The sequence below is a fragment of the Alligator mississippiensis genome, chromosome 15 (genome assembly GCF_030867095.1).
Source record: "Alligator mississippiensis isolate rAllMis1 chromosome 15, rAllMis1, whole genome shotgun sequence".
NCBI classification, from domain to species: Eukaryota; Metazoa; Chordata; order Crocodylia; family Alligatoridae; genus Alligator; species Alligator mississippiensis.
Genome location: NC_081838.1, coordinates 11,437,950 through 11,464,914, shown reverse-complemented (window position 1 = coordinate 11,464,914; position 26,965 = coordinate 11,437,950). Strand labels below are relative to the sequence as shown.

General features: G+C 64.6%; 18 non-coding genes across 18 annotated transcripts; 9 read left to right on the top strand and 9 right to left on the bottom strand.

Annotated features, from left to right (window-relative positions):
- Nucleotides 1–82: 82 nt before the first annotated feature.
- Nucleotides 83–156, bottom strand: TRNAN-GUU (transfer RNA asparagine (anticodon GUU)). Its single transcript has one exon. It is a non-coding gene; the product is annotated as a tRNA-Asn (tRNA).
- Nucleotides 157–471: 315 nt separating this feature from the next.
- TRNAL-CAG (transfer RNA leucine (anticodon CAG)) lies at nucleotides 472–554 on the top strand. The gene has a single exon. It is a non-coding gene; the product is annotated as a tRNA-Leu (tRNA).
- A 2,632-nt stretch (nucleotides 555–3,186) lies between these two features.
- Nucleotides 3,187–3,260, bottom strand: TRNAN-GUU (transfer RNA asparagine (anticodon GUU)). The gene has a single exon. It is a non-coding gene; the product is annotated as a tRNA-Asn (tRNA).
- A 315-nt stretch (nucleotides 3,261–3,575) lies between these two features.
- TRNAL-CAG (transfer RNA leucine (anticodon CAG)) lies at nucleotides 3,576–3,658 on the top strand. The gene has a single exon. It is a non-coding gene; the product is annotated as a tRNA-Leu (tRNA).
- A 2,631-nt stretch (nucleotides 3,659–6,289) lies between these two features.
- TRNAN-GUU (transfer RNA asparagine (anticodon GUU)) lies at nucleotides 6,290–6,363 on the bottom strand. Its single transcript has one exon. It is a non-coding gene; the product is annotated as a tRNA-Asn (tRNA).
- Nucleotides 6,364–6,678: 315 nt separating this feature from the next.
- Nucleotides 6,679–6,761, top strand: TRNAL-CAG (transfer RNA leucine (anticodon CAG)). Its single transcript has one exon. It is a non-coding gene; the product is annotated as a tRNA-Leu (tRNA).
- Nucleotides 6,762–9,393: 2,632 nt separating this feature from the next.
- On the bottom strand, nucleotides 9,394–9,467 carry TRNAN-GUU (transfer RNA asparagine (anticodon GUU)). Its single transcript has one exon. It is a non-coding gene; the product is annotated as a tRNA-Asn (tRNA).
- Nucleotides 9,468–9,782: 315 nt separating this feature from the next.
- On the top strand, nucleotides 9,783–9,865 carry TRNAL-CAG (transfer RNA leucine (anticodon CAG)). Its single transcript has one exon. It is a non-coding gene; the product is annotated as a tRNA-Leu (tRNA).
- Nucleotides 9,866–12,497: 2,632 nt separating this feature from the next.
- On the bottom strand, nucleotides 12,498–12,571 carry TRNAN-GUU (transfer RNA asparagine (anticodon GUU)). Its single transcript has one exon. It is a non-coding gene; the product is annotated as a tRNA-Asn (tRNA).
- Nucleotides 12,572–12,886: 315 nt separating this feature from the next.
- On the top strand, nucleotides 12,887–12,969 carry TRNAL-CAG (transfer RNA leucine (anticodon CAG)). Its single transcript has one exon. It is a non-coding gene; the product is annotated as a tRNA-Leu (tRNA).
- Nucleotides 12,970–15,600: 2,631 nt separating this feature from the next.
- TRNAN-GUU (transfer RNA asparagine (anticodon GUU)) lies at nucleotides 15,601–15,674 on the bottom strand. Its single transcript has one exon. It is a non-coding gene; the product is annotated as a tRNA-Asn (tRNA).
- Nucleotides 15,675–15,989: 315 nt separating this feature from the next.
- Nucleotides 15,990–16,072, top strand: TRNAL-CAG (transfer RNA leucine (anticodon CAG)). The gene has a single exon. It is a non-coding gene; the product is annotated as a tRNA-Leu (tRNA).
- Nucleotides 16,073–18,703: 2,631 nt separating this feature from the next.
- On the bottom strand, nucleotides 18,704–18,777 carry TRNAN-GUU (transfer RNA asparagine (anticodon GUU)). Its single transcript has one exon. It is a non-coding gene; the product is annotated as a tRNA-Asn (tRNA).
- A 315-nt stretch (nucleotides 18,778–19,092) lies between these two features.
- Nucleotides 19,093–19,175, top strand: TRNAL-CAG (transfer RNA leucine (anticodon CAG)). The gene has a single exon. It is a non-coding gene; the product is annotated as a tRNA-Leu (tRNA).
- A 2,629-nt stretch (nucleotides 19,176–21,804) lies between these two features.
- TRNAN-GUU (transfer RNA asparagine (anticodon GUU)) lies at nucleotides 21,805–21,878 on the bottom strand. The gene has a single exon. It is a non-coding gene; the product is annotated as a tRNA-Asn (tRNA).
- Nucleotides 21,879–22,193: 315 nt separating this feature from the next.
- TRNAL-CAG (transfer RNA leucine (anticodon CAG)) lies at nucleotides 22,194–22,276 on the top strand. Its single transcript has one exon. It is a non-coding gene; the product is annotated as a tRNA-Leu (tRNA).
- A 2,628-nt stretch (nucleotides 22,277–24,904) lies between these two features.
- On the bottom strand, nucleotides 24,905–24,978 carry TRNAN-GUU (transfer RNA asparagine (anticodon GUU)). Its single transcript has one exon. It is a non-coding gene; the product is annotated as a tRNA-Asn (tRNA).
- A 315-nt stretch (nucleotides 24,979–25,293) lies between these two features.
- Nucleotides 25,294–25,376, top strand: TRNAL-CAG (transfer RNA leucine (anticodon CAG)). Its single transcript has one exon. It is a non-coding gene; the product is annotated as a tRNA-Leu (tRNA).
- The last annotated feature ends 1,589 nt before the right edge of the window (nucleotides 25,377–26,965 follow it).

The window sequence follows — 26,965 nt, the reverse complement described above, 5'->3', positions numbered from 1 at the left end:
CGCAGGAAGTGAGACGCACCGGGGCCGGAAAAAGCTCTCCCTGCCTACTCCAAAAGGGGGCTGGGCAGGGCACGCCAAGCACCGTCCCTGGGTGGGCTCGAACCACCAACCTTCCGGTTAACAGCCGAACGCGCTGGCCCATTGCGCCACAGAGACGAGGCAGGCCAAGCCTGCGCCCCGCTCGTCTCCTTCTCTGTCCGCCGAGCGCCCCACCAGGCTGTGCAGCGAAGCATATGCCCCGGGGCCCCTCCTGGGCTCTGCCCAGCGAGGAAGAGGCTGCTGGGTTGCCCCTGGCAGAGGCAATTCCTCTCCAGGCAGCCCCCGGTTGCTGGCGGGCCTCCTGGCTTCCTCAAGAGACCTCATGGCCGCTGGGGCACTCTCCGCCCGGGCTCGGGGGTGCAAGGAACCCAGCGCGCGGGCCCGGGAAGAGGGTGCTGGGCTGAAGGGCGCGGCCAGGGCCCGCCCCTGCGTGTCAGGATGGCCGAGCGGTCGAAGGCGCTGCGTTCAGGTCGCAGTCTCCCCTGGAGGCGTGGGTTCGAGTCCCACTCCTGACAGCAGCCCCTTCTTTTCCCTGCGAGGCTCCCTCCCTGCCTGCACAGCTGTTGCTCTTGCAGTGGAGAAGGACACAGCAGCTTCCCCCAAGAGGCTGCAAGCTTCCCAGATGCCCAAGGCGGGAGGCGCGGCTCCCAGGCTGCGCTGGCTCTGCGCGGGATTGCCCGTGGGCACTACCCTCGGCAGGACGGCTCCTTTTTGCTGCCAACCCGGTTTGGCAATCTTGAGCATATCCAGCTGCGCAGGCCACCCCTTGGTGCCTGCCGCCCGCTACTCCCTCCCGGAGACTCCGGGAAGTGTGTGCCCACCCCCGGGGCCCTGCCCTAGGTGGCTGGGGGCGGCCGGGCCCGGCAGGCACTTGCCCCTGCACTCGGGCTTAACTGTGAGCTCAGCGAATGGAGTGGATGGAGCCACCTGCGAGTCCACCCGCAAGCCTGTGGTCTGCTGCTGCCCTGTGGGGCCTGCCTGAGGTGCCTGGGGACCGCAGGGCCTAGCAGGCAGCTGGCGCCGGGCACTGGGGATGCCTGAAGTGAGGAGCGTCTCCCGCAGCCAGGCCTAGGCCTGCTGGCACTTCTCCCTGGAGCTGGGCCCTGCAGGTAGCTGAATGGCTGGGTAGAGGCCGCGGGGCAGAAGGCTGGGATCTGGAGCCAATGTTGGGCAGGGAGAGCCAGGGAAGAGTGCGGGGGGGGGTGGGGTGAGGGGGGATGCGGGGGCAGGGGTGAGGATGGAGACTGAAGCCTGGCAGGGGGCACTTTTGGGAGGCTTAAGCCCCTGGTGGTTGTGTGGGTGCTCCGAGTGTCGTTGCCCGACTGCACCCTGGGGAGTTGACTGGGTGGGAAAGGCTTGGCGGCAGGAATTGTGGGCGCCAGGTCAACCCTACGCATTTCTCTGGGGCCATGGAGACAGCAGGTCAACCCCATGCAATTGTAGGGGGATTTCCAGGCCCCAGGCCAACCCCATGCATTTCTCTGGGGCGTTGGAGACAGCAGGGCAACCCTATGCAATTGTAGGGGGACTTCCAGGCCCCAGGCCAATCCCATGCATTTCTCTGGGGCGTTGGAGACACCGCGTCAACCCGATGCATTTCTGTGGGGCCTTGGGGACACCAGGTCAACCCTATGCAGTTCTTTGGGGATTTCCTGCCACCAGGCCTACCCCGCGCATTTCTGTGGGGACTTGGAAACACCAGGCCAACCCCATGCCTTTCTATGGGGCGTTGGAGGCACCGGGTCAACCCTATGCATTTGTATGGGGACTTCCAGGCACCAGGTTCATCCCCCGTGCATTCCTCTGGGGACTTCCTGGCACCAAGTCAACCCCTTCATTCCTTTGGGGACTTGGAGAGACGACTTCTACCCCATTCAAGCCTGCGGGGACTTTCAGACACCAGGCCTACCCCAGGCATTCCTATGGGGACTTGTCAGCAAACAAGTCGACCCCATTGCTTGCTATCGGGACTGCCAGACACCAGGTCTACCCTGTTTTGAAGTGCAGGGTTGGCTTCTGGGACACCAGGTCAACCCCATCGATGTGTGCGGGAGGGAGAGGCTGGCGAGTGGGAGGGGAGCTCCCTGTCTCAGAGCCTCGCTGCCTGCCTGCCCTCTGCGTGGGCAAATCACCCGCCAGGCGCCAGGTCGACCCGGGCCTGGAAAAGAGAGGGAAGGGGAGAACGGCCTGACCCTCCGCTTGCAAGGGTCCCCTGACCGCCTCCCCCACCTTGTGCCAGCCTCCGGGAGAGGCTCTGCTTGCCGCGGGCATGGTGGCGCCCCCGCCACTCCCGGAGGAGCTGGCAGTCGGGTGGGGTGCCGCGTTCAGAGACGAAAGCTTGTGGCAAGGGCTGGCTTTCAATAGATCGCAGCGAGGGAGCTTCTCTGCTACGTACGAAACCCTGAATCAGGTCGTCTACGAATGATTTAGCACCAGGGTCCCCATGAACAAGCCGGGCTCTGTCTTGCCCAGGTCCGTTGAGCAAGCAGCCGGCAGCTGGGGAGGGAAGAGCTGGCTGCTCTCAGAAGCCACCTGCCCTGTGACTCCAGTGCCACGTCACGAGGCGCTCAGGACCCGGACTGTGAATCTCACGTCTGAACACACGGGTCCGTCCGGAGTCACGGAAAGGCCTCGGGCCTTCCTTTTCTGCCCCACCCCCAAAATCGACACGCGCTAGGTGGCCTGGGGGGTGCCCAATCTGGACGCAAAAGGTTCAGCGAAGGAGTCTGGAAGGCACGCAGGCCAGGCAGCTGGAACCAAATGAGAAAGGTCCCCCCGGCTTGCCCAAATGGGGGAGGAGGGCCATCCGGCGGAAGAGCATGCGATGAATCTTGAGTGGGTGGCCGCCAAGACATATCGGAGAGGCCCTTGCGCTCCCCCGTCCCAAGGTGGGTTTGGGAAAGTAGGCTTTGGGCAGAAGAGCAGGCCGGTTTCAGAGGCGGCTCTTGTGGCGGGGATCGCTGCTCAGCGTTGCGTGGTTGGGCACCCCGACACGTTAAGTGTCGAAATCCTTGGAGCGCACAGAGGCAAAAGGAGCCTCGGAGTCCCGAGGCCGCTCGGCGCAACGCAGGAAGTGAGACGCACCGGGGCCGGAAAAAGCTCTCCCTGCCTACTCCAAAAGGGGGCTGGGCAGGGCACGCCAAGCACCGTCCCTGGGTGGGCTCGAACCACCAACCTTCCGGTTAACAGCCGAACGCGCTGGCCCATTGCGCCACAGAGACGAGGCAGGCCAAGCCTGCGCCCCGCTCGTCTCCTTCTCTGTCCGCCGAGCGCCCCACCAGGCTGTGCAGCGAAGCATATGCCCCGGGGCCCCTCCTGGGCTCTGCCCAGCGAGGAAGAGGCTGCTGGGTTGCCCCTGGCAGAGGCAATTCCTCTCCAGGCAGCCCCCGGTTGCTGGCGGGCCTCCTGGCTTCCTCAAGAGACCTCATGGCCGCTGGGGCACTCTCCGCCCGGGCTCGGGGGTGCAAGGAACCCAGCGCGTGGGCCCGGGAAGAGGGTGCTGGGCTGAAGGGCGCGGCCAGGGCCCGCCCCTGCGTGTCAGGATGGCCGAGCGGTCGAAGGCGCTGCGTTCAGGTCGCAGTCTCCCCTGGAGGCGTGGGTTCGAGTCCCACTCCTGACAGCAGCCCCTTCTTTTCCCTGCGAGGCTCCCTCCCTGCCTGCACAGCTGTTGCTCTTGCAGTGGAGAAGGACACAGCAGCTTCCCCCAAGAGGCTGCAAGCTTCCCAGATGCCCAAGGCGGGAGGCGCGGCTCCCAGGCTGCGCTGGCTCTGCGCGGGATTGCCCGTGGGCACTACCCTCGGCAGGACGGCTCCTTTTTGCTGCCAACCCGGTTTGGCAATCTTGAGCATATCCAGCTGCGCAGGCCACCCCTTGGTGCCTGCCGCCCGCTACTCCCTCCCGGAGACTCCGGGAAGTGTGTGCCCACCCCCGGGGCCCTGCCCTAGGTGGCTGGGGGCGGCCGGGCCCGGCAGGCACTTGCCCCTGCACTCGGGCTTAACTGTGAGCTCAGCGAATGGAGTGGATGGAGCCACCTGCGAGTCCACCCGCAAGCCTGTGGTCTGCTGCTGCCCTGTGGGGCCTGCCTGAGGTGCCTGGGGACCGCAGGGCCTAGCAGGCAGCTGGCGCCGGGCACTGGGGATGCCTGAAGTGAGGAGCGTCTCCCGCAGCCAGGCCTAGGCCTGCTGGCACTTCTCCCTGGAGCTGGGCCCTGCAGGTAGCTGAATGGCTGGGTAGAGGCCGCGGGGCAGAAGGCTGGGATCTGGAGCCAATGTTGGGCAGGGAGAGCCAGGGAAGAGTGCGGGGGGGGTGGGGTGAGGGGGGATGCGGGGGCAGGGGTGAGGATGGAGACTGAAGCCTGGCAGGGGGCACTTTTGGGAGGCTTAAGCCCCTGGTGGTTGTGTGGGTGCTCCGAGTGTCGTTGCCCGACTGCACCCTGGGGAGTTGACTGGGTGGGAAAGGCTTGGCGGCAGGAATTGTGGGCGCCAGGTCAACCCTACGCATTTCTCTGGGGCCATGGAGACAGCAGGTCAACCCCATGCAATTGTAGGGGGATTTCCAGGCCCCAGGCCAACCCCATGCATTTCTCTGGGGCGTTGGAGACAGCAGGGCAACCCTATGCAATTGTAGGGGGACTTCCAGGCCCCAGGCCAATCCCATGCATTTCTCTGGGGCGTTGGAGACACCGCGTCAACCCGATGCATTTCTGTGGGGCCTTGGGGACACCAGGTCAACCCTATGCAGTTCTTTGGGGATTTCCTGCCACCAGGCCTACCCCGCGCATTTCTGTGGGGACTTGGAAACACCAGGCCAACCCCATGCCTTTCTATGGGGCGTTGGAGGCACCGGGTCAACCCTATGCATTTGTATGGGGACTTCCAGGCACCAGGTTCATCCCCCGTGCATTCCTCTGGGGACTTCCTGGCACCAAGTCAACCCCTTCATTCCTTTGGGGACTTGGAGAGACGACTTCTACCCCATTCAAGCCTGCGGGGACTTTCAGACACCAGGCCTACCCCAGGCATTCCTATGGGGACTTGTCAGCAAACAAGTCGACCCCATTGCTTGCTATCGGGACTGCCAGACACCAGGTCTACCCTGTTTTGAAGTGCAGGGTTGGCTTCTGGGACACCAGGTCAACCCCATCGATGTGTGCGGGAGGGAGAGGCTGGCGAGTGGGAGGGGAGCTCCCTGTCTCAGAGCCTCGCTGCCTGCCTGCCCTCTGCGTGGGCAAATCACCCGCCAGGCGCCAGGTCGACCCGGGCCTGGAAAAGAGAGGGAAGGGGAGAACGGCCTGACCCTCCGCTTGCAAGGGTCCCCTGACCGCCTCCCCCACCTTGTGCCAGCCTCCGGGAGAGGCTCTGCTTGCCGCGGGCATGGTGGCGCCCCCGCCACTCCCGGAGGAGCTGGCAGTCGGGTGGGGTGCCGCGTTCAGAGACGAAAGCTTGTGGCAAGGGCTGGCTTTCAATAGATCGCAGCGAGGGAGCTTCTCTGCTACGTACGAAACCCTGAATCAGGTCGTCTACGAATGATTTAGCACCAGGGTCCCCATGAACAAGCCGGGCTCTGTCTTGCCCAGGTCCGTTGAGCAAGCAGCCGGCAGCTGGGGAGGGAAGAGCTGGCTGCTCTCAGAAGCCACCTGCCCTGTGACTCCAGTGCCACGTCACGAGGCGCTCAGGACCCGGACTGTGAATCTCACGTCTGAACACACGGGTCCGTCCGGAGTCACGGAAAGGCCTCGGGCCTTCCTTTTCTGCCCCACCCCCAAAATCGACACGCGCTAGGTGGCCTGGGGGGTGCCCAATCTGGACGCAAAAGGTTCAGCGAAGGAGTCTGGAAGGCACGCAGGCCAGGCAGCTGGAACCAAATGAGAAAGGTCCCCCCGGCTTGCCCAAATGGGGGAGGAGGGCCATCCGGCGGAAGAGCATGCGATGAATCTTGAGTGGGTGGCCGCCAAGACATATCGGAGAGGCCCTTGCGCTGCCCCGTCCCAAGGTGGGTTTGGGAAAGTAGGCTTTGGGCAGAAGAGCAGGCCGGTTTCAGAGGCGGCTCTTGTGGCGGGGATCGCTGCTCAGCGTTGCGTGGTTGGGCACCCCGACACGTTAAGTGTCGAAATCCTTGGAGCGCACAGAGGCAAAAGGAGCCTCGGAGTCCCGAGGCCGCTCGGCGCAACGCAGGAAGTGAGACGCACCGGGGCCGGAAAAAGCTCTCCCTGCCTACTCCAAAAGGGGGCTGGGCAGGGCACGCCAAGCACCGTCCCTGGGTGGGCTCGAACCACCAACCTTCCGGTTAACAGCCGAACGCGCTGGCCCATTGCGCCACAGAGACGAGGCAGGCCAAGCCTGCGCCCCGCTCGTCTCCTTCTCTGTCCGCCGAGCGCCCCACCAGGCTGTGCAGCGAAGCATATGCCCCGGGGCCCCTCCTGGGCTCTGCCCAGCGAGGAAGAGGCTGCTGGGTTGCCCCTGGCAGAGGCAATTCCTCTCCAGGCAGCCCCCGGTTGCTGGCGGGCCTCCTGGCTTCCTCAAGAGACCTCATGGCCGCTGGGGCACTCTCCGCCCGGGCTCGGGGGTGCAAGGAACCCAGCGCATGGGCCCGGGAAGAGGGTGCTGGGCTGAAGGGCGCGGCCAGGGCCCGCCCCTGCGTGTCAGGATGGCCGAGCGGTCGAAGGCGCTGCGTTCAGGTCGCAGCCTCCCCTGGAGGCGTGGGTTCGAGTCCCACTCCTGACAGCAGCCCCTTCTTTTCCCTGCGAGGCTCCCTCCCTGCCTGCACAGCTGTTGCTCTTGCAGTGGAGAAGGACACAGCAGCTTCCCCCAAGAGGCTGCAAGCTTCCCAGATGCCCAAGGCGGGAGGCGCGGCTCCCAGGCTGCGCTGGCTCTGCGCGGGATTGCCCGTGGGCACTACCCTCGGCAGGACGGCTCCTTTTTGCTGCCAACCCGGTTTGGCAATCTTGAGCATATCCAGCTGCGCAGGCCACCCCTTGGTGCCTGCCGCCCGCTACTCCCTCCCGGAGACTCCGGGAAGTGTGTGCCCACCCCCGGGGCCCTGCCCTAGGTGGCTGGGGGCGGCCGGGCCCGGCAGGCACTTGCCCCTGCACTCGGGCTTAACTGTGAGCTCAGCGAATGGAGTGGATGGAGCCACCTGCGAGTCCACCCGCAAGCCTGTGGTCTGCTGCTGCCCTGTGGGGCCTGCCTGAGGTGCCTGGGGACCGCAGGGCCTAGCAGGCAGCTGGCGCCGGGCACTGGGGATGCCTGAAGTGAGGAGCGTCTCCCGCAGCCAGGCCTAGGCCTGCTGGCACTTCTCCCTGGAGCTGGGCCCTGCAGGTAGCTGAATGGCTGGGTAGAGGCCGCGGGGCAGAAGGCTGGGATCTGGAGCCAATGTTGGGCAGGGAGAGCCAGGGAAGAGTGCGGGGGGGGGTGGGGTGAGGGGGGATGCGGGGGCAGGGGTGAGGATGGAGACTGAAGCCTGGCAGGGGGCACTTTTGGGAGGCTTAAGCCCCTGGTGGTTGTGTGGGTGCTCCGAGTGTCGTTGCCCGACTGCACCCTGGGGAGTTGACTGGGTGGGAAAGGCTTGGCGGCAGGAATTGTGGGCGCCAGGTCAACCCTACGCATTTCTCTGGGGCCATGGAGACAGCAGGTCAACCCCATGCAATTGTAGGGGGATTTCCAGGCCCCAGGCCAACCCCATGCATTTCTCTGGGGCGTTGGAGACAGCAGGGCAACCCTATGCAATTGTAGGGGGACTTCCAGGCCCCAGGCCAATCCCATGCATTTCTCTGGGGCGTTGGAGACACCGCGTCAACCCGATGCATTTCTGTGGGGCCTTGGGGACACCAGGTCAACCCTATGCAATTCTTTGGGGATTTCCTGCCACCAGGCCTACCCCGCGCATTTCTGTGGGGACTTGGAAACACCAGGCCAACCCCATGCCTTTCTATGGGGCGTTGGAGGCACCGGGTCAACCCTATGCATTTGTATGGGGACTTCCAGGCACCAGGTTCATCCCCCGTGCAATCCTCTGGGGACTTCCTGGCACCAAGTCAACCCCTTCATTCCTTTGGGGACTTGGAGAGACGACTTCTACCCCATTCAAGCCTGCGGGGACTTTCAGACACCAGGCCTACCCCAGGCATTCCTATGGGGACTTGTCAGCAAACAAGTCGACCCCATTGCTTGCTATTGGGACTGCCAGACACCAGGTCTACCCTGTTTTGAAGTGCAGGGTTGGCTTCTGGGACACCAGGTCAACCCCATCGATGTGTGCGGGAGGGAGAGGCTGGCGAGTGGGAGGGGAGCTCCCTGTCTCAGAGCCTCGCTGCCTGCCTGCCCTCTGCGTGGGCAAATCACCCGCCAGGCGCCAGGTCGACCCGGGCCTGGAAAAGAGAGGGAAGGGGAGAACGGCCTGACCCTCCGCTTGCAAGGGTCCCCTGACCGCCTCCCCCACCTTGTGCCAGCCTCCGGGAGAGGCTCTGCTTGCCGCGGGCATGGTGGCGCCCCCGCCACTCCCGGAGGAGCTGGCAGTCGGGTGGGGTGCCGCGTTCAGAGACGAAAGCTTGTGGCAAGGGCTGGCTTTCAATAGATCGCAGCGAGGGAGCTTCTCTGCTACGTACGAAACCCTGAATCAGGTCGTCTACGAATGATTTAGCACCAGGGTCCCCATGAACAAGCCGGGCTCTGTCTTGCCCAGGTCCGTGGAGCAAGCAGCCGGCAGCTGGGGAGGGAAGAGCTGGCTGCTCTCAGAAGCCACCTGCCCTGTGACTCCAGTGCCACGTCACGAGGCGCTCAGGACCCGGACTGTGAATCTCACGTCTGAACACACGGGTCCGTCCGGAGTCACGGAAAGGCCTCGGGCCTTCCTTTTCTGCCCCACCCCCAAAATCGACACGCGCTAGGTGGCCTGGGGGGTGCCCAATCTGGACGCAAAAATTTCAGCGAAGGAGTCTGGAAGGCACGCAGGCCAGGCAGCTGGAACCAAATGAGAAAGGTCCCCCCGGCTTGCCCAAATGGGGGAGGAGGGCCATCCGGCGGAAGAGCATGCGATGAATCTTGAGTGGGTGGCCGCCAAGACATATCGGAGAGGCCCTTGCGCTGCCCCGTCCCAAGGTGGGTTTGGGAAAGTAGGCTTTGGGCAGAAGAGCAGGCCGGTTTCAGAGGCGGCTCTTGTGGCGGGGATCGCTGCTCAGCGTTGCGTGGTTGGGCACCCCGACACGTTAAGTGTCGAAATCCTTGGAGCGCACAGAGGCAAAAGGAGCCTCGGAGTCCCGAGGCCGCTCGGCGCAACGCAGGAAGTGAGACGCACCGGGGCCGGAAAAAGCTCTCCCTGCCTACTCCAAAAGGGGGCTGGGCAGGGCACGCCAAGCACCGTCCCTGGGTGGGCTCGAACCACCAACCTTCCGGTTAACAGCCGAACGCGCTGGCCCATTGCGCCACAGAGACGAGGCAGGCCAAGCCTGCGCCCCGCTCGTCTCCTTCTCTGTCCGCCGAGCGCCCCACCAGGCTGTGCAGCGAAGCATATGCCCCGGGGCCCCTCCTGGGCTCTGCCCAGCGAGGAAGAGGCTGCTGGGTTGCCCCTGGCAGAGGCAATTCCTCTCCAGGCAGCCCCCGGTTGCTGGCGGGCCTCCTGGCTTCCTCAAGAGACCTCATGGCCGCTGGGGCACTCTCCGCCCGGGCTCGGGGGTGCAAGGAACCCAGCGCGCGGGCCCGGGAAGAGGGTGCTGGGCTGAAGGGCGCGGCCAGGGCCCGCCCCTGCGTGTCAGGATGGCCGAGCGGTAGAAGGCGCTGCGTTCAGGTCGCAGTCTCCCCTGGAGGCGTGGGTTCGAGTCCCACTCCTGACAGCAGCCCCTTCTTTTCCCTGCGAGGCTCCCTCCCTGCCTGCACAGCTGTTGCTCTTGCAGTGGAGAAGGACACAGCAGCTTCCCCCAAGAGGCTGCAAGCTTCCCAGATGGCCAAGGCGGGAGGCGCGGCTCCCAGGCTGCGCTGGCTCTGCGCGGGATTGCCCGTGGGCACTACCCTCGGCAGGACGGCTCCTTTTTGCTGCCAACCCGGTTTGGCAATCTTGAGCATATCCAGCTGCGCAGGCCACCCCTTGGTGCCTGCCGCCCGCTACTCCCTCCCGGAGACTCCGGGAAGTGTGTGCCCACCCCCGGGGCCCTGCCCTAGGTGGCTGGGGGCGGCCGGGCCCGGCAGGCACTTGCCCCTGCACTCGGGCTTAACTGTGAGCTCAGCAAATGGAGTGGATGGAGCCACCTGCGAGTCCACCCGCAAGCCTGTGGTCTGCTGCTGCCCTGTGGGGCCTGCCTGAGGTGCCTGGGGACCGCAGGGCCTAGCAGGCAGCTGGCGCCGGGCACTGGGGATGCCTGAAGTGAGGAGCGTCTCCCGCAGCCAGGCCTAGGCCTGCTGGCACTTCTCCCTGGAGCTGGGCCCTGCAGGTAGCTGAATGGCTGGGTAGAGGCCGCGGGGCAGAAGGCTGGGATCTGGAGCCAATGTTGGGCAGGGAGAGCCAGGGAAGAGTGCGGGGGGGGGGTGGGGTGAGGGGGGATGCGGGGCAGGGGTGAGGATGGAGACTGAAGCCTGGCAGGGGGCACTTTTGGGAGGCTTAAGCCCCTGGTGGTTGTGTGGGTGCTCCGAGTGTCGTTGCCCGACTGCACCCTGGGGAGTTGACTGGGTGGGAAAGGCTTGGCGGCAGGAATTGTGGGCGCCAGGTCAACCCTACGCATTTCTCTGGGGCCATGGAGACAGCAGGTCAACCCCATGCAATTGTAGGGGGATTTCCAGGCCCCAGGCCAACCCCATGCATTTCTCTGGGGCGTTGGAGACAGCAGGGCAACCCTATGCAATTGTAGGGGGACTTCCAGGCCCCAGGCCAATCCCATGCATTTCTCTGGGGCGTTGGAGACACCGCGTCAACCCGATGCATTTCTGTGGGGCCTTGGGGACACCAGGTCAACCCTATGCAATTCTTTGGGGATTTCCTGCCACCAGGCCTACCCCGCGCATTTCTGTGGGGACTTGGAAACACCAGGCCAACCCCATGCCTTTCTATGGGGCGTTGGAGGCACCGGGTCAACCCTATGCATTTGTATGGGGACTTCCAGGCACCAGGTTCATCCCCTGTGCATTCCTCTGGGGACTTCCTGGCACCAAGTCAACCCCTTCATTCCTTTGGGGACTTGGAGAGACGACTTCTACCCCATTCAAGCCTGCGGGGACTTTCAGACACCAGGCCTACCCCAGGCATTCCTATGGGGACTTGTCAGCAAACAAGTCGACCCCATTGCTTGCTATTGGGACTGCCAGACACCAGGTCTACCCTGTTTTGAAGTGCAGGGTTGGCTTCTGGGACACCAGGTCAACCCCATCGATGTGTGCGGGAGGGAGAGGCTGGCGAGTGGGAGGGGAGCTCCCTGTCTCAGAGCCTCGCTGCCTGCCTGCCCTCTGCGTGGGCAAATCACCCGCCAGGCGCCAGGTCGACCCGGGCCTGGAAAAGAGAGGGAAGGGGAGAACGGCCTGACCCTCCGCTTGCAAGGGTCCCCTGACCGCCTCCCCCACCTTGTGCCAGCCTCCGGGAGAGGCTCTGCTTGCCGCGGGCATGGTGGCGCCCCCGCCACTCCCGGAGGAGCTGGCAGTCGGGTGGGGTGCCGCGTTCAGAGACGAAAGCTTGTGGCAAGGGCTGGCTTTCAATAGATCGCAGCGAGGGAGCTTCTCTGCTACGTACGAAACCCTGAATCAGGTCGTCTACGAATGATTTAGCACCAGGGTCCCCATGAACAAGCCGGGCTCTGTCTTGCCCAGGTCCGTTGAGCAAGCAGCCGGCAGCTGGGGAGGGAAGAGCTGGCTGCTCTCAGAAGCCACCTGCCCTGTGACTCCAGTGCCACGTCACGAGGCGCTCAGGACCCGGACTGTGAATCTCACGTCTGAACACACGGGTCCGTCCGGAGTCACGGAAAGGCCTCGGGCCTTCCTTTTCTGCCCCACCCCCAAAATCGACACGCGCTTGGTGGCCTGGGGGGTGCCCAATCTGGACGCAAAAGGTTCAGCGAAGGAGTCTGGAAGGCACGCAGGCCAGGCAGCTGGAACCAAATGAGAAAGGTCCCCCCGGCTTGCCCAAATGGGGGAGGAGGGCCATCCGGCGGAAGAGCATGCGATGAATCTTGAGTGGGTGGCCGCCAAGACATATCGGAGAGGCCCTTGCGCTGCCCCGTCCCAAGGTGGGTTTGGGAAAGTAGGCTTTGGGCAGAAGAGCAGGCCGGTTTCAGAGGCGGCTCTTGTGGCGGGGATCGCTGCTCAGCGTTGCGTGGTTGGGCACCCCGACACGTTAAGTGTCGAAATCCTTGGAGCGCACAGAGGCAAAAGGAGCCTCGGAGTCCCGAGGCCGCTCGGCGCAACGCAGGAAGTGAGACGCACCGGGGCCGGAAAAAGCTCTCCCTGCCTACTCCAAAAGGGGGCTGGGCAGGGCACGCCAAGCACCGTCCCTGGGTGGGCTCGAACCACCAACCTTCCGGTTAACAGCCGAACGCGCTGGCCCATTGCGCCACAGAGACGAGGCAGGCCAAGCCTGCGCCCCGCTCGTCTCCTTCTCTGTCCGCCGAGCGCCCCACCAGGCTGTGCAGCGAAGCATATGCCCCGGGGCCCCTCCTGGGCTCTGCCCAGCGAGGAAGAGGCTGCTGGGTTGCCCCTGGCAGAGGCAATTCCTCTCCAGGCAGCCCCCGGTTGCTGGCGGGCCTCCTGGCTTCCTCAAGAGACCTCATGGCCGCTGGGGCACTCTCCGCCCGGGCTCGGGGGTGCAAGGAACCCAGCGCGCGGGCCCGGGAAGAGGGTGCTGGGCTGAAGGGCGCGGCCAGGGCCCGCCCCTGCGTGTCAGGATGGCCGAGCGGTCGAAGGCGCTGCGTTCAGGTCGCAGTCTCCCCTGGAGGCGTGGGTTCGAGTCCCACTCCTGACAGCAGCCCCTTCTTTTCCCTGCGAGGCTCCCTCCCTGCCTGCACAGCTGTTGCTCTTGCAGTGGAGAAGGACACAGCAGCTTCCCCCAAGAGGCTGCAAGCTTCCCAGATGCCCAAGGCGGGAGGCGCGGCTCCCAGGCTGCGCTGGCTCTGCGCGGGATTGCCCGTGGGCACTACCCTCGGCAGGACGGCTCCTTTTTGCTGCCAACCCGGTTTGGCAATCTTGAGCATATCCAGCTGCGCAGGCCACCCCTTGGTGCCTGCCGCCCGCTACTCCCTCCCGGAGACTCCGGGAAGTGTGTGCCCACCCCCGGGGCCCTGCCCTAGGTGGCTGGGGGCGGCCGGGCCCGGCAGGCACTTGCCCCTGCACTCGGGCTTAACTGTGAGCTCAGCAAATGGAGTGGATGGAGCCACCTGCGAGTCCACCCGCAAGCCTGTGGTCTGCTGCTGCCCTGTGGGGCCTGCCTGAGGTGCCTGGGGACCGCAGGGCCTAGCAGGCAGCTGGCGCCGGGCACTGGGGATGCCTGAAGTGAGGAGCGTCTCCCGCAGCCAGGCCTAGGCCTGCTGGCACTTCTCCCTGGAGCTGGGCCCTGCAGGTAGCTGAATGGCTGGGTAGAGGCCGCGGGGCAGAAGGCTGGGATCTGGAGCCAATGTTGGGCAGGGAGAGCCAGGGAAGAGTGCGGGGGGGGGTGGGGTGAGGGGGGATGCGGGGCAGGGGTGAGGATGGAGACTGAAGCCTGGCAGGGGGCACTTTTGGGAGGCTTAAGCCCCTGGTGGTTGTGTGGGTGCTCCGAGTGTCGTTGCCCGACTGCACCCTGGGGAGTTGACTGGGTGGGAAAGGCTTGGCGGCAGGAATTGTGGGCGCCAGGTCAACCCTACGCATTTCTCTGGGGCCATGGAGACAGCAGGTCAACCCCATGCAATTGTAGGGGGATTTCCAGGCCCCAGGCCAACCCCATGCATTTCTCTGGGGCGTTGGAGACAGCAGGGCAACCCTATGCAATTGTAGGGGGACTTCCAGGCCCCAGGCCAATCCCATGCATTTCTCTGGGGCGTTGGAGACACCGCGTCAACCCGATGCATTTCTGTGGGGCCTTGGGGACACCAGGTCAACCCTATGCAATTCTTTGGGGATTTCCTGCCACCAGGCCTACCCCGCGCATTTCTGTGGGGACTTGGAAACACCAGGCCAACCCCATGCCTTTCTATGGGGCGTTGGAGGCACCGGGTCAACCCTATGCATTTGTATGGGGACTTCCAGGCACCAGGTTCATCCCCCGTGCAATCCTCTGGGGACTTCCTGGCACCAAGTCAACCCCTTCATTCCTTTGGGGACTTGGAGAGACGACTTCTACCCCATTCAAGCCTGCGGGGACTTTCAGACACCAGGCCTACCCCAGGCATTCCTATGGGGACTTGTCAGCAAACAAGTCGACCCCATTGCTTGCTATTGGGACTGCCAGACACCAGGTCTACCCTGTTTTGAAGTGCAGGGTTGGCTTCTGGGACACCAGGTCAACCCCATCGATGTGTGCGGGAGGGAGAGGCTGGCGAGTGGGAGGGGAGCTCCCTGTCTCAGAGCCTCGCTGCCTGCCTGCCCTCTGCGTGGGCAAATCACCCGCCAGGCGCCAGGTCGACCCGGGCCTGGAAAAGAGAGGGAAGGGGAGAACGGCCTGACCCTCCGCTTGCAAGGGTCCCCTGACCGCCTCCCCCACCTTGTGCCAGCCTCCGGGAGAGGCTCTGCTTGCCGCGGGCATGGTGGCGCCCCCGCCACTCCCGGAGGAGCTGGCAGTCGGGTGGGGTGCCGCGTTCAGAGACGAAAGCTTGTGGCAAGGGCTGGCTTTCAATAGATCGCAGCGAGGGAGCTTCTCTGCTACGTACGAAACCCTGAATCAGGTCGTCTACGAATGATTTAGCACCAGGGTCCCCATGAACAAGCCGGGCTCTGTCTTGCCCAGGTCCGTTGAGCAAGCAGCCGGCAGCTGGGGAGGGAAGAGCTGGCTGCTCTCAGAAGCCACCTGCCCTGTGACTCCAGTGCCACGTCACGAGGCGCTCAGGACCCGGACTGTGAATCTCACGTCTGAACACACGGGTCCGTCCGGAGTCACGGAAAGGCCTCGGGCCTTCCTTTTCTGCCCCACCCCCAAAATCGACACGCGCTTGGTGGCCTGGGGGGTGCCCAATCTGGACGCAAAAGGTTCAGCGAAGGAGTCTGGAAGGCACGCAGGCCAGGCAGCTGGAACCAAATGAGAAAGGTCCCCCCGGCTTGCCCAAATGGGGGAGGAGGGCCATCCGGCGGAAGAGCATGCGATGAATCTTGAGTGGGTGGCCGCCAAGACATATCGGAGAGGCCCTTGCGCTGCCCCGTCCCAAGGTGGGTTTGGGAAAGTAGGCTTTGGGCAGAAGAGCAGGCCGGTTTCAGAGGCGGCTCTTGTGGCGGGGATCGCTGCTCAGCGTTGCGTGGTTGGGCACCCCGACACGTTAAGTGTCGAAATCCTTGGAGCGCACAGAGGCAAAAGGAGCCTCGGAGTCCCGAGGCCGCTCGGCGCAACGCAGGAAGTGAGACGCACCGGGGCCGGAAAAAGCTCTCCCTGCCTACTCCAAAAGGGGGCTGGGCAGGGCACGCCAAGCACCGTCCCTGGGTGGGCTCGAACCACCAACCTTCCGGTTAACAGCCGAACGCGCTGGCCCATTGCGCCACAGAGACGAGGCAGGCCAAGCCTGCGCCCCGCTCGTCTCCTTCTCTGTCCGCCGAGCGCCCCACCAGGCTGTGCAGCGAAGCATATGCCCCGGGGCCCCTCCTGGGCTCTGCCCAGCGAGGAAGAGGCTGCTGGGTTGCCCCTGGCAGAGGCAATTCCTCTCCAGGCAGCCCCCGGTTGCTGGCGGGCCTCCTGGCTTCCTCAAGAGACCTCATGGCCGCTGGGGCACTCTCCGCCCGGGCTCGGGGGTGCAAGGAACCCAGCGCGTGGGCCCGGGAAGAGGGTGCTGGGCTGAAGGGCGCGGCCAGGGCCCGCCCCTGCGTGTCAGGATGGCCGAGCGGTCGAAGGCGCTGCGTTCAGGTTGCAGTCTCCCCTGGAGGCGTGGGTTCGAGTCCCACTCCTGACAGCAGCCCCTTCTTTTCCCTGCGAGGCTCCCTCCCTGCCTGCACAGCTGTTGCTCTTGCAGTGGAGAAGGACACAGCAGCTTCCCCCAAGAGGCTGCAAGCTTCCCAGATGCCCAAGGCGGGAGGCGCGGCTCCCAGGCTGCGCTGGCTCTGCGCGGGATTGCCCGTGGGCACTACCCTCGGCAGGACGGCTCCTTTTTGCTGCCAACCCGGTTTGGCAATCTTGAGCATATCCAGCTGCGCAGGCCACCCCTTGGTGCCTGCCGCCCGCTACTCCCTCCCGGAGACTCCGGGAAGTGTGTGCCCACCCCCGGGGCCCTGCCCTAGGTGGCTGGGGGCGGCCGGGCCCGGCAGGCACTTGCCCCTGCACTCGGGCTTAACTGTGAGCTCAGCGAATGGAGTGGATGGAGCCACCTGCGAGTCCACCCGCAAGCCTGTGGTCTGCTGCTGCCCTGTGGGGCCTGCCTGAGGTGCCTGGGGACCGCAGGGCCTAGCAGGCAGCTGGCGCCGGGCACTGGGGATGCCTGAAGTGAGGAGCGTCTCCCGCAGCCAGGCCTAGGCCTGCTGGCACTTCTCCCTGGAGCTGGGCCCTGCAGGTAGCTGAATGGCTGGGTAGAGGCCGCGGGGCAGAAGGCTGGGATCTGGAGCCAATGTTGGGCAGGGAGAGCCAGGGAAGAGTGCGGGGGGGGGTGGGGTGAGGGGGGATGCGGGGCAGGGGTGAGGATGGAGACTGAAGCCTGGCAGGGGGCACTTTTGGGAGGCTTAAGCCCCTGGTGGTTGTGTGGGTGCTCCGAGTGTCGTTGCCCGACTGCACCCTGGGGAGTTGACTGGGTGGGAAAGGCTTGGCGGCAGGAATTGTGGGCGCCAGGTCAACCCTACGCATTTCTCTGGGACCATGGAGACAGCAGGTCAACCCCATGCAATTGTAGGGGGATTTCCAGGCCCCAGGCCAACCCCATGCATTTCTCTGGGGCGTTGGAGACAGCAGGGCAACCCTATGCAATTGTAGGGGGACTTCCAGGCCCCAGGCCAATCCCATGCATTTCTCTGGGGCGTTGGAGACACCGCGTCAACCCGATGCATTTCTGTGGGGCCTTGGGGACACCAGGTCAACCCTATGCAATTCTTTGGGGATTTCCTGCCACCAGGCCTACCCCGCGCATTTCTGTGGGGACTTGGAAACACCAGGCCAACCCCATGCCTTTCTATGGGGCGTTGGAGGCACCGGGTCAACCCTATGCATTTGTATGGGGACTTCCAGGCACCAGGTTCATCCCCCGTGCATTCCTCTGGGGACTTCCTGGCACCAAGTCAACCCCTTCATTCCTTTGGGGACTTGGAGAGACGACTTCTACCCCATTCAAGCCTGCGGGGACTTTCAGACACCAGGCCTACCCCAGGCATTCCTATGGGGACTTGTCAGCAAACAAGTCGACCCCATTGCTTGCTATTGGGACTGCCAGACACCAGGTCTACCCTGTTTTGAAGTGCAGGGTTGGCTTCTGGGACACCAGGTCAACCCCATCGATGTGTGCGGGAGGGAGAGGCTGGCGAGTGGGAGGGGAGCTCCCTGTCTCAGAGCCTCGCTGCCTGCCTGCCCTCTGCGTGGGCAAATCACCCGCCAGGCGCCAGGTCGACCCGGGCCTGGAAAAGAGAGGGAAGGGGAGAACGGCCTGACCCTCCGCTTGCAAGGGTCCCCTGACCGCCTCCCCCACCTTGTGCCAGCCTCCGGGAGAGGCTCTGCTTGCCGCGGGCATGGTGGCGCCCCCGCCACTCCCGGAGGAGCTGGCAGTCGGGTGGGGTGCCGCGTTCAGAGACGAAAGCTTGTGGCAAGGGCTGGCTTTCAATAGATCGCAGCGAGGGAGCTTCTCTGCTACGTACGAAACCCTGAATCAGGTCGTCTACGAATGATTTAGCACCAGGGTCCCCATGAACAAGCCGGGCTCTGTCTTGCCCAGGTCCGTTGAGCAAGCAGCCGGCAGCTGGGCAGGGAAGAGCTGGCTGCTCTCAGAAGCCACCTGCCCTGTGACTCCAGTGCCACGTCACGAGGCGCTCAGGACCCGGACTGTGAATCTCACGTCTGAACACACGGGTCCGTCCGGAGTCACGGAAAGGCCTCGGGCCTTCCTTTTCTGCCCCACCCCCAAAATCGACACGCGCTTGGTGGCCTGGGGGGTGCCCAATCTGGACGCAAAAGGTTCAGCGAAGGAGTCTGGAAGGCACGCAGGCCAGGCAGCTGGAACCAAATGAGAAAGGTCCCCCCGGCTTGCCCAAATGGGGGAGGAGGGCCATCCGGCGGAAGAGCATGCGATGAATCTTGAGTGGGTGGCCGCCAAGACATATCGGAGAGGCCCTTGCGCTGCCCCGTCCCAAGGTGGGTTTGGGAAAGTAGGCTTTGGGCAGAAGAGCAGGCCGGTTTCAGAGGCGGCTCTTGTGGCGGGGATCGCTGCTCAGCGTTGCGTGGTTGGGCACCCCGACACGTTAAGTGTCGAAATCCTTGGAGCGCACAGAGGCAAAAGGAGCCTCGGAGTCCCGAGGCCGCTCGGCGCAACGCAGGAAGTGAGACGCACCGGGGCCGGAAAAAGCTCTCCCTGCCTACTCCAAAAGGGGGCTGGGCAGGGCACGCCAAGCACCGTCCCTGGGTGGGCTCGAACCACCAACCTTCCGGTTAACAGCCGAACGCGCTGGCCCATTGCGCCACAGAGACGAGGCAGGCCAAGCCTGCGCCCCGCTCGTCTCCTTCTCTGTCCGCCGAGCGCCCCACCAGGCTGTGCAGCGAAGCATATGCCCCGGGGCCCCTCCTGGGCTCTGCCCAGCGAGGAAGAGGCTGCTGGGTTGCCCCTGGCAGAGGCAATTCCTCTCCAGGCAGCCCCCGGTTGCTGGCGGGCCTCCTGGCTTCCTCAAGAGACCTCATGGCCGCTGGGGCACTCTCCGCCCGGGCTCGGGGGTGCAAGGAACCCAGCGCGTGGGCCCGGGAAGAGGGTGCTGTGCTGAAGGGCGCGGCCAGGGCCCGCCCCTGCGTGTCAGGATGGCCGAGCGGTCGAAGGCGCTGCGTTCAGGTCGCAGTCTCCCCTGGAGGCGTGGGTTCGAGTCCCACTCCTGACAGCAGCCCCTTCTTTTCCCTGCGAGGCTCCCTCCCTGCCTGCACAGCTGTTGCTCTTGCAGTGGAGAAGGACACAGCAGCTTCCCCCAAGAGGCTGCAAGCTTCCCAGATGCCCAAGGCGGGAGGCGCGGCTCCCAGGCTGCGCTGGCTCTGCGCGGGATTGCCCGTGGGCACTACCCTCGGCAGGACGGCTCCTTTTTGCTGCCAACCCGGTTTGGCAATCTTGAGCATATCCAGCTGCGCAGGCCACCCCTTGGTGCCTGCCGCCCGCTACTCCCTCCCGGAGACTCCGGGAAGTGTGTGCCCACCCCCGGGGCCCTGCCCTAGGTGGCTGGGGGCGGCCGGGCCCGGCAGGCACTTGCCCCTGCACTCGGGCTTAACTGTGAGCTCAGCGAATGGAGTGGATGGAGCCACCTGCGAGTCCACCCGCAAGCCTATGGTCTGCTGCTGCCCTGTGGGGCCTGCCTGAGGTGCCTGGGGACCGCAGGGCCTAGCAGGCAGCTGGCGCCGGGCACTGGGGATGCCTGAAGTGAGGAGCGTCTCCCGCAGCCAGGCCTAGGCCTGCTGGCACTTCTCCCTGGAGCTGGGCCCTGCAGGTAGCTGAATGGCTGGGTAGAGGCCGCGGGGCAGAAGGCTGGGATCTGGAGCCAATGTTGGGCAGGGAGAGCCAGGGAAGAGTGCGGGGGGGGGGGGTGAGGGGGGATGCGGGGCAGGGGTGAGGATGGAGACTGAAGCCTGGCAGGGGGCACTTTTGGGAGGCTTAAGCCCCTGGTGGTTGTGTGGGTGCTCCGAGTGTCGTTGCCCGACTGCACCCTGGGGAGTTGACTGGGTGGGAAAGGCTTGGCGGCAGGAATTGTGGGCGCCAGGTCAACCCTACGCATTTCTCTGGGGCCATGGAGACAGCAGGTCAACCCCATGCAATTGTAGGGGGATTTCCAGGCCCCAGGCCAACCCCATGCATTTCTCTGGGGCGTTGGAGACAGCAGGGCAACCCTATGCAATTGTAGGGGGACTTCCAGGCCCCAGGCCAATCCCATGCATTTCTCTGGGGCGTTGGAGACACCGCGTCAACCCGATGCATTTCTGTGGGGCCTTGGGGACACCAGGTCAACCCTATGCAGTTCTTTGGGGATTTCCTGCCACCAGGCCTACCCCGCGCATTTCTGTGGGGACTTGGAAACACCAGGCCAACCCCATGCCTTTCTATGGGGCGTTGGAGGCACCGGGTCAACCCTATGCATTTGTATGGGGACTTCCAGGCACCAGGTTCATCCCCCGTGCATTCCTCTGGGGACTTCCTGGCACCAAGTCAACCCCTTCGTTCCTTTGGGGACTTGGAGAGACGACTTCTACCCCATTCAAGCCTGCGGGGACTTTCAGACACCAGGCCTACCCCAGGCATTCCTATGGGGACTTGTCAGCAAACAAGTCGACCCCATTGCTTGCTATCGGGACTGCCAGACACCAGGTCTACCCTGTTTTGAAGTGCAGGGTTGGCTTCTGGGACACCAGGTCAACCCCATCGATGTGTGCGGGAGGGAGAGGCTGGCGAGTGGGAGGGGAGCTCCCTGTCTCAGAGCCTCGCTGCCTGCCTGCCCTCTGCGTGGGCAAATCACCCGCCAGGCGCCAGGTCGACCCGGGCCTGGAAAAGAGAGGGAAGGGGAGAACGGCCTGACCCTCCGCTTGCAAGGGTCCCCTGACCGCCTCCCCCACCTTGTGCCAGCCTCCGGGAGAGGCTCTGCTTGCCGCGGGCATGGTGGCGCCCCCGCCACTCCCGGAGGAGCTGGCAGTCGGGTGGGGTGCCGCGTTCAGAGACGAAAGCTTGTGGCAAGGGCTGACTTTCAATAGATCGCAGCGAGGGAGCTTCTCTGCTACGTACGAAACCCTGAATCAGGTCGTCTACGAATGATTTAGCACCAGGGTCCCCATGAACAAGCCGGGCTCTGTCTTGCCCAGGTCCGTTGAGCAAGCAGCCGGCAGCTGGGGAGGGAAGAGCTGGCTGCTCTCAGAAGCCACCTGCCCTGTGACTCCAGTGCCACGTCACGAGGCGCTCAGGACCCGGACTGTGAATCTCACGTCTGAACACACGGGTCCGTCCGGAGTCACGGAAAGGCCTCGGGCCTTCCTTTTCTGCCCCACCCCCAAAATCGACACGCGCTTGGTGGCCTGGGGGGTGCCCAATCTGGACGCAAAAGGTTCAGCGAAGGAGTCTGGAAGGCACGCAGGCCAGGCAGCTGGAACCAAATGAGAAAGGTCCCCCCGGCTTGCCCAAATGGGGGAGGAGGGCCATCCGGCGGAAGAGCATGCGATGAATCTTGAGTGGGTGGCCGCCAAGACATATCGGAGAGGCCCTTGCGCTGCCCCGTCCCAAGGTGGGTTTGGGAAAGTAGGCTTTGGGCAGAAGAGCAGGCCGGTTTCAGAGGCGGCTCTTGTGGCGGGGATCGCTGCTCAGCGTTGCGTGGTTGGGCACCCCGACACGTTAAGTGTCGAAATCCTTGGAGCGCACAGAGGCAAAAGGAGCCTCGGAGTCCCGAGGCCGCTCGGCGCAACGCAGGAAGTGAGACGCACCGGGGCCGGAAAAAGCTCTCCCTGCCTACTCCAAAAGGGGGCTGGGCAGGGCACGCCAAGCACCGTCCCTGGGTGGGCTCGAACCACCAACCTTCCGGTTAACAGCCGAACGCGCTGGCCCATTGCGCCACAGAGACGAGGCAGGCCAAGCCTGCGCCCCGCTCGTCTCCTTCTCTGTCCGCCGAGCGCCCCACCAGGCTGTGCAGCGAAGCATATGCCCCGGGGCCCCTCCTGGGCTCTGCCCAGCGAGGAAGAGGCTGCTGGGTTGCCCCTGGCAGAGGCAATTCCTCTCCAGGCAGCCCCCGGTTGCTGGCGGGCCTCCTGGCTTCCTCAAGAGACCTCATGGCCGCTGGGGCACTCTCCGCCCGGGCTCGGGGGTGCAAGGAACCCAGCGCGTGGGCCCGGGAAGAGGGTGCTGTGCTGAAGGGCGCGGCCAGGGCCCGCCCCTGCGTGTCAGGATGGCCGAGCGGTCGAAGGCGCTGCGTTCAGGTCGCAGTCTCCCCTGGAGGCGTGGGTTCGAGTCCCACTCCTGACAGCAGCCCCTTCTTTTCCCTGCGAGGCTCCCTCCCTGCCTGCACAGCTGTTGCTCTTGCAGTGGAGAAGGACACAGCAGCTTCCCCCAAGAGGCTGCAAGCTTCCCAGATGCCCAAGGCGGGAGGCGCGGCTCCCAGGCTGCGCTGGCTCTGCGCGGGATTGCCCGTGGGCACTACCCTCGGCAGGACGGCTCCTTTTTGCTGCCAACCCGGTTTGGCAATCTTGAGCATATCCAGCTGCGCAGGCCACCCCTTGGTGCCTGCCGCCCGCTACTCCCTCCCGGAGACTCCGGGAAGTGTGTGCCCACCCCCGGGGCCCTGCCCTAGGTGGCTGGGGGCGGCCGGGCCCGGCAGGCACTTGCCCCTGCACTCGGGCTTAACTGTGAGCTCAGCGAATGGAGTGGATGGAGCCACCTGCGAGTCCACCCGCAAGCCTATGGTCTGCTGCTGCCCTGTGGGGCCTGCCTGAGGTGCCTGGGGACCGCAGGGCCTAGCAGGCAGCTGGCGCCGGGCACTGGGGATGCCTGAAGTGAGGAGCGTCTCCCGCAGCCAGGCCTAGGCCTGCTGGCACTTCTCCCTGGAGCTGGGCCCTGCAGGTAGCTGAATGGCTGGGTAGAGGCCGCGGGGCAGAAGGCTGGGATCTGGAGCCAATGTTGGGCAGGGAGAGCCAGGGAAGAGTGCGGGGGGGGGGGTGAGGGGGGATGCGGGGCAGGGGTGAGGATGGAGACTGAAGCCTGGCAGGGGGCACTTTTGGGAGGCTTAAGCCCCTGGTGGTTGTGTGGGTGCTCCGAGTGTCGTTGCCCGACTGCACCCTGGGGAGTTGACTGGGTGGGAAAGGCTTGGCGGCAGGAATTGTGGGCGCCAGGTCAACCCTACGCATTTCTCTGGGGCCATGGAGACAGCAGGTCAACCCCATGCAATTGTAGGGGGATTTCCAGGCCCCAGGCCAACCCCATGCATTTCTCTGGGGCGTTGGAGACAGCAGGGCAACCCTATGCAATTGTAGGGGGACTTCCAGGCCCCAGGCCAATCCCATGCATTTCTCTGGGGCGTTGGAGACACCGCGTCAACCCGATGCATTTCTGTGGGGCCTTGGGGACACCAGGTCAACCCTATGCAGTTCTTTGGGGATTTCCTGCCACCAGGCCTACCCCGCGCATTTCTGTGGGGACTTGGAAACACCAGGCCAACCCCATGCCTTTCTATGGGGCGTTGGAGGCACCGGGTCAACCCTATGCATTTGTATGGGGACTTCCAGGCACCAGGTTCATCCCCCGTGCATTCCTCTGGGGACTTCCTGGCACCAAGTCAACCCCTTCGTTCCTTTGGGGACTTGGAGAGACGACTTCTACCCCATTCAAGCCTGCGGGGACTTTCAGACACCAGGCCTACCCCAGGCATTCCTATGGGGACTTGTCAGCAAACAAGTCGACCCCATTGCTTGCTATCGGGACTGCCAGACACCAGGTCTACCCTGTTTTGAAGTGCAGGGTTGGCTTCTGGGACACCAGGTCAACCCCATCGATGTGTGCGGGAGGGAGAGGCTGGCGAGTGGGAGGGGAGCTCCCTGTCTCAGAGCCTCGCTGCCTGCCTGCCCTCTGCGTGGGCAAATCACCCGCCAGGCGCCAGGTCGACCCGGGCCTGGAAAAGAGAGGGAAGGGGAGAACGGCCTGACCCTCCGCTTGCAAGGGTCCCCTGACCGCCTCCCCCACCTTGTGCCAGCCTCCGGGAGAGGCTCTGCTTGCCGCGGGCATGGTGGCGCCCCCGCCACTCCCGGAGGAGCTGGCAGTCGGGTGGGGTGCCGCGTTCAGAGACGAAAGCTTGTGGCAAGGGCTGACTTTCAATAGATCGCAGCGAGGGAGCTTCTCTGCTACGTACGAAACCCTGAATCAGGTCGTCTACGAATGATTTAGCACCAGGGTCCCCATGAACAAGCCGGGCTCTGTCTTGCCCAGGTCCGTTGAGCAAGCAGCCGGCAGCTGGGGAGGGAAGAGCTGGCTGCTCTCAGAAGCCACCTGCCCTGTGACTCCAGTGCCACGTCACGAGGCGCTCAGGACCCGGACTGTGAATCTCACGTCTGAACACACGGGTCCGTCCGGAGTCACGGAAAGGCCTCGGGCCTTCCTTTTCTGCCCCACCCCCAAAATCGACACGCGCTTGGTGGCCTGGGGGGTGCCCAATCTGGACGCAAAAGGTTCAGCGAAGGAGTCTGGAAGGCACGCAGGCCAGGCAGCTGGAACCAAATGAGAAAGGTCCCCCCGGCTTGCCCAAATGGGGGAGGAGGGCCATCCGGCGGAAGAGCATGCGATGAATCTTGAGTGGGTGGCCGCCAAGACATATCGGAGAGGCCCTTGCGCTGCCCCGTCCCAAGGTGGGTTTGGGAAAGTAGGCTTTGGGCAGAAGAGCAGGCCGGTTTCAGAGGCGGCTCTTGTGGCGGGGATCGCTGCTCAGCGTTGCGTGGTTGGGCACCCCGACACGTTAAGTGTCGAAATCCTTGGAGCGCACAGAGGCAAAAGGAGCCTCGGAGTCCCGAGGCCGCTCGGCGCAACGCAGGAAGTGAGACGCACCGGGGCCGGAAAAAGCTCTCCCTGCCTACTCCAAAAGGGGGCTGGGCAGGGCACGCCAAGCACCGTCCCTGGGTGGGCTCGAACCACCAACCTTCCGGTTAACAGCCGAACGCGCTGGCCCATTGCGCCACAGAGACGAGGCAGGCCAAGCCTGCGCCCCGCTCGTCTCCTTCTCTGTCCGCCGAGCGCCCCACCAGGCTGTGCAGTGAAGCATATGCCCCGGGGCCCCTCCTGGGCTCTGCCCAGCGAGGAAGAGGCTGCTGGGTTGCCCCTGGCAGAGGCAATTCCTCTCCAGGCAGCCCCCGGTTGCTGGCGGGCCTCCTGGCTTCCTCAAGAGACCTCATGGCCGCTGGGGCACTCTCCGCCCGGGCTCGGGGGTGCAAGGAACCCAGCGCGCGGGCCCGGGAAGAGGGTGCTGGGCTGAAGGGCGCGGCCAGGGCCCGCCCCTGCGTGTCAGGATGGCCGAGCGGTCGAAGGCGCTGCGTTCAGGTCGCAGTCTCCCCTGGAGGCGTGGGTTCGAGTCCCACTCCTGACAGCAGCCCCTTCTTTTCCCTGCGAGGCTCCCTCCCTGCCTGCACAGCTGTTGCTCTTGCAGTGGAGAAGGACACAGCAGCTTCCCCCAAGAGGCTGCAAGCTTCCCAGATGCCCAAGGCGGGAGGCGCGGCTCCCAGGCTGCGCTGGCTCTGCGCGGGATTGCCCGTGGGCACTACCCTCGGCAGGACGGCTCCTTTTTGCTGCCAACCCGGTTTGGCAATCTTGAGCATATCCAGCTGCGCAGGCCACCCCTTGGTGCCTGCCGCCCGCTACTCCCTCCCGGAGACTCCGGGAAGTGTGTGCCCACCCCCGGGGCCCTGCCCTAGGTGGCTGGGGGCGGCCGGGCCCGGCAGGCACTTGCCCCTGCACTCGGGCTTAACTGTGAGCTCAGCGAATGGAGTGGATGGAGCCACCTGCGAGTCCACCCGCAAGCCTGTGGTCTGCTGCTGCCCTGTGGGGCCTGCCTGAGGTGCCTGGGGACCGCAGGGCCTAGCAGGCAGCTGGCGCCGGGCACTGGGGATGCCTGAAGTGAGGAGCGTCTCCCGCAGCCAGGCCTAGGCCTGCTGGCACTTCTCCCTGGAGCTGGGCCCTGCAGGTAGCTGAATGGCTGGGTAGAGGCCGCGGGGCAGAAGGCTGGGATCTGGAGCCAATGTTGGGCAGGGAGAGCCAGGGAAGAGTGCGGGGTGGGGGGTGAGGGGGGATGCGGGGCAGGGGTGAGGATGGAGACTGAAGCCTGGCAGGGGGCACTTTTGGGAGGCTTAAGCCCCTGGTGGTTGTGTGGGTGCTCCGAGTGTCGTTGCCCGACTGCACCCTGGGGAGTTGACTGGGTGGGAAAGGCTTGGCGGCAGGAATTGTGGGCGCCAGGTCAACCCTACGCATTTCTCTGGGGCCATGGAGACAGCAGGTCAACCCCATGCAATTGTAGGGGGATTTCCAGGCCCCAGGCCAACCCCATGCATTTCTCTGGGGCGTTGGAGACAGCAGGGCAACCCTATGCAATTGTAGGGGGACTTCCAGGCCCCAGGCCAATCCCATGCATTTCTCTGGGGCGTTGGAGACACCGCGTCAACCCGATGCATTTCTGTGGGGCCTTGGGGACACCAGGTCAACCCTATGAAGTTCTTTGGGGATTTCCTGCCACCAGGCCTACCCCGCGCATTTCTGTGGGGACTTGGAAACACCAGGCCAACCCCATGCCTTTCTATGGGGCGTTGGAGGCACCGGGTCAACCCTATGCATTTGTATGGGGACTTCCAGGCACCAGGTTCATCCCCCGTGCATTCCTCTGGGGACTTCCTGGCACCAAGTCAACCCCTTCGTTCCTTTGGGGACTTGGAGAGACGACTTCTACCCCATTCAAGCCTGCGGGGACTTTCAGACACCAGGCCTACCCCAGGCATTCCTATGGGGACTTGTCAGCAAACAAGTCGACCCCATTGCTTGCTATCGGGACTGCCAGACACCAGGTCTACCCTGTTTTGAAGTGCAGGGTTGGCTTCTGGGACACCAGGTCAACCCCATCGATGTGTGCGGGAGGGAGAGGCTGGCGAGTGGGAGGGGAGCTCCCTGTCTCAGAGCCTCGCTGCCTGC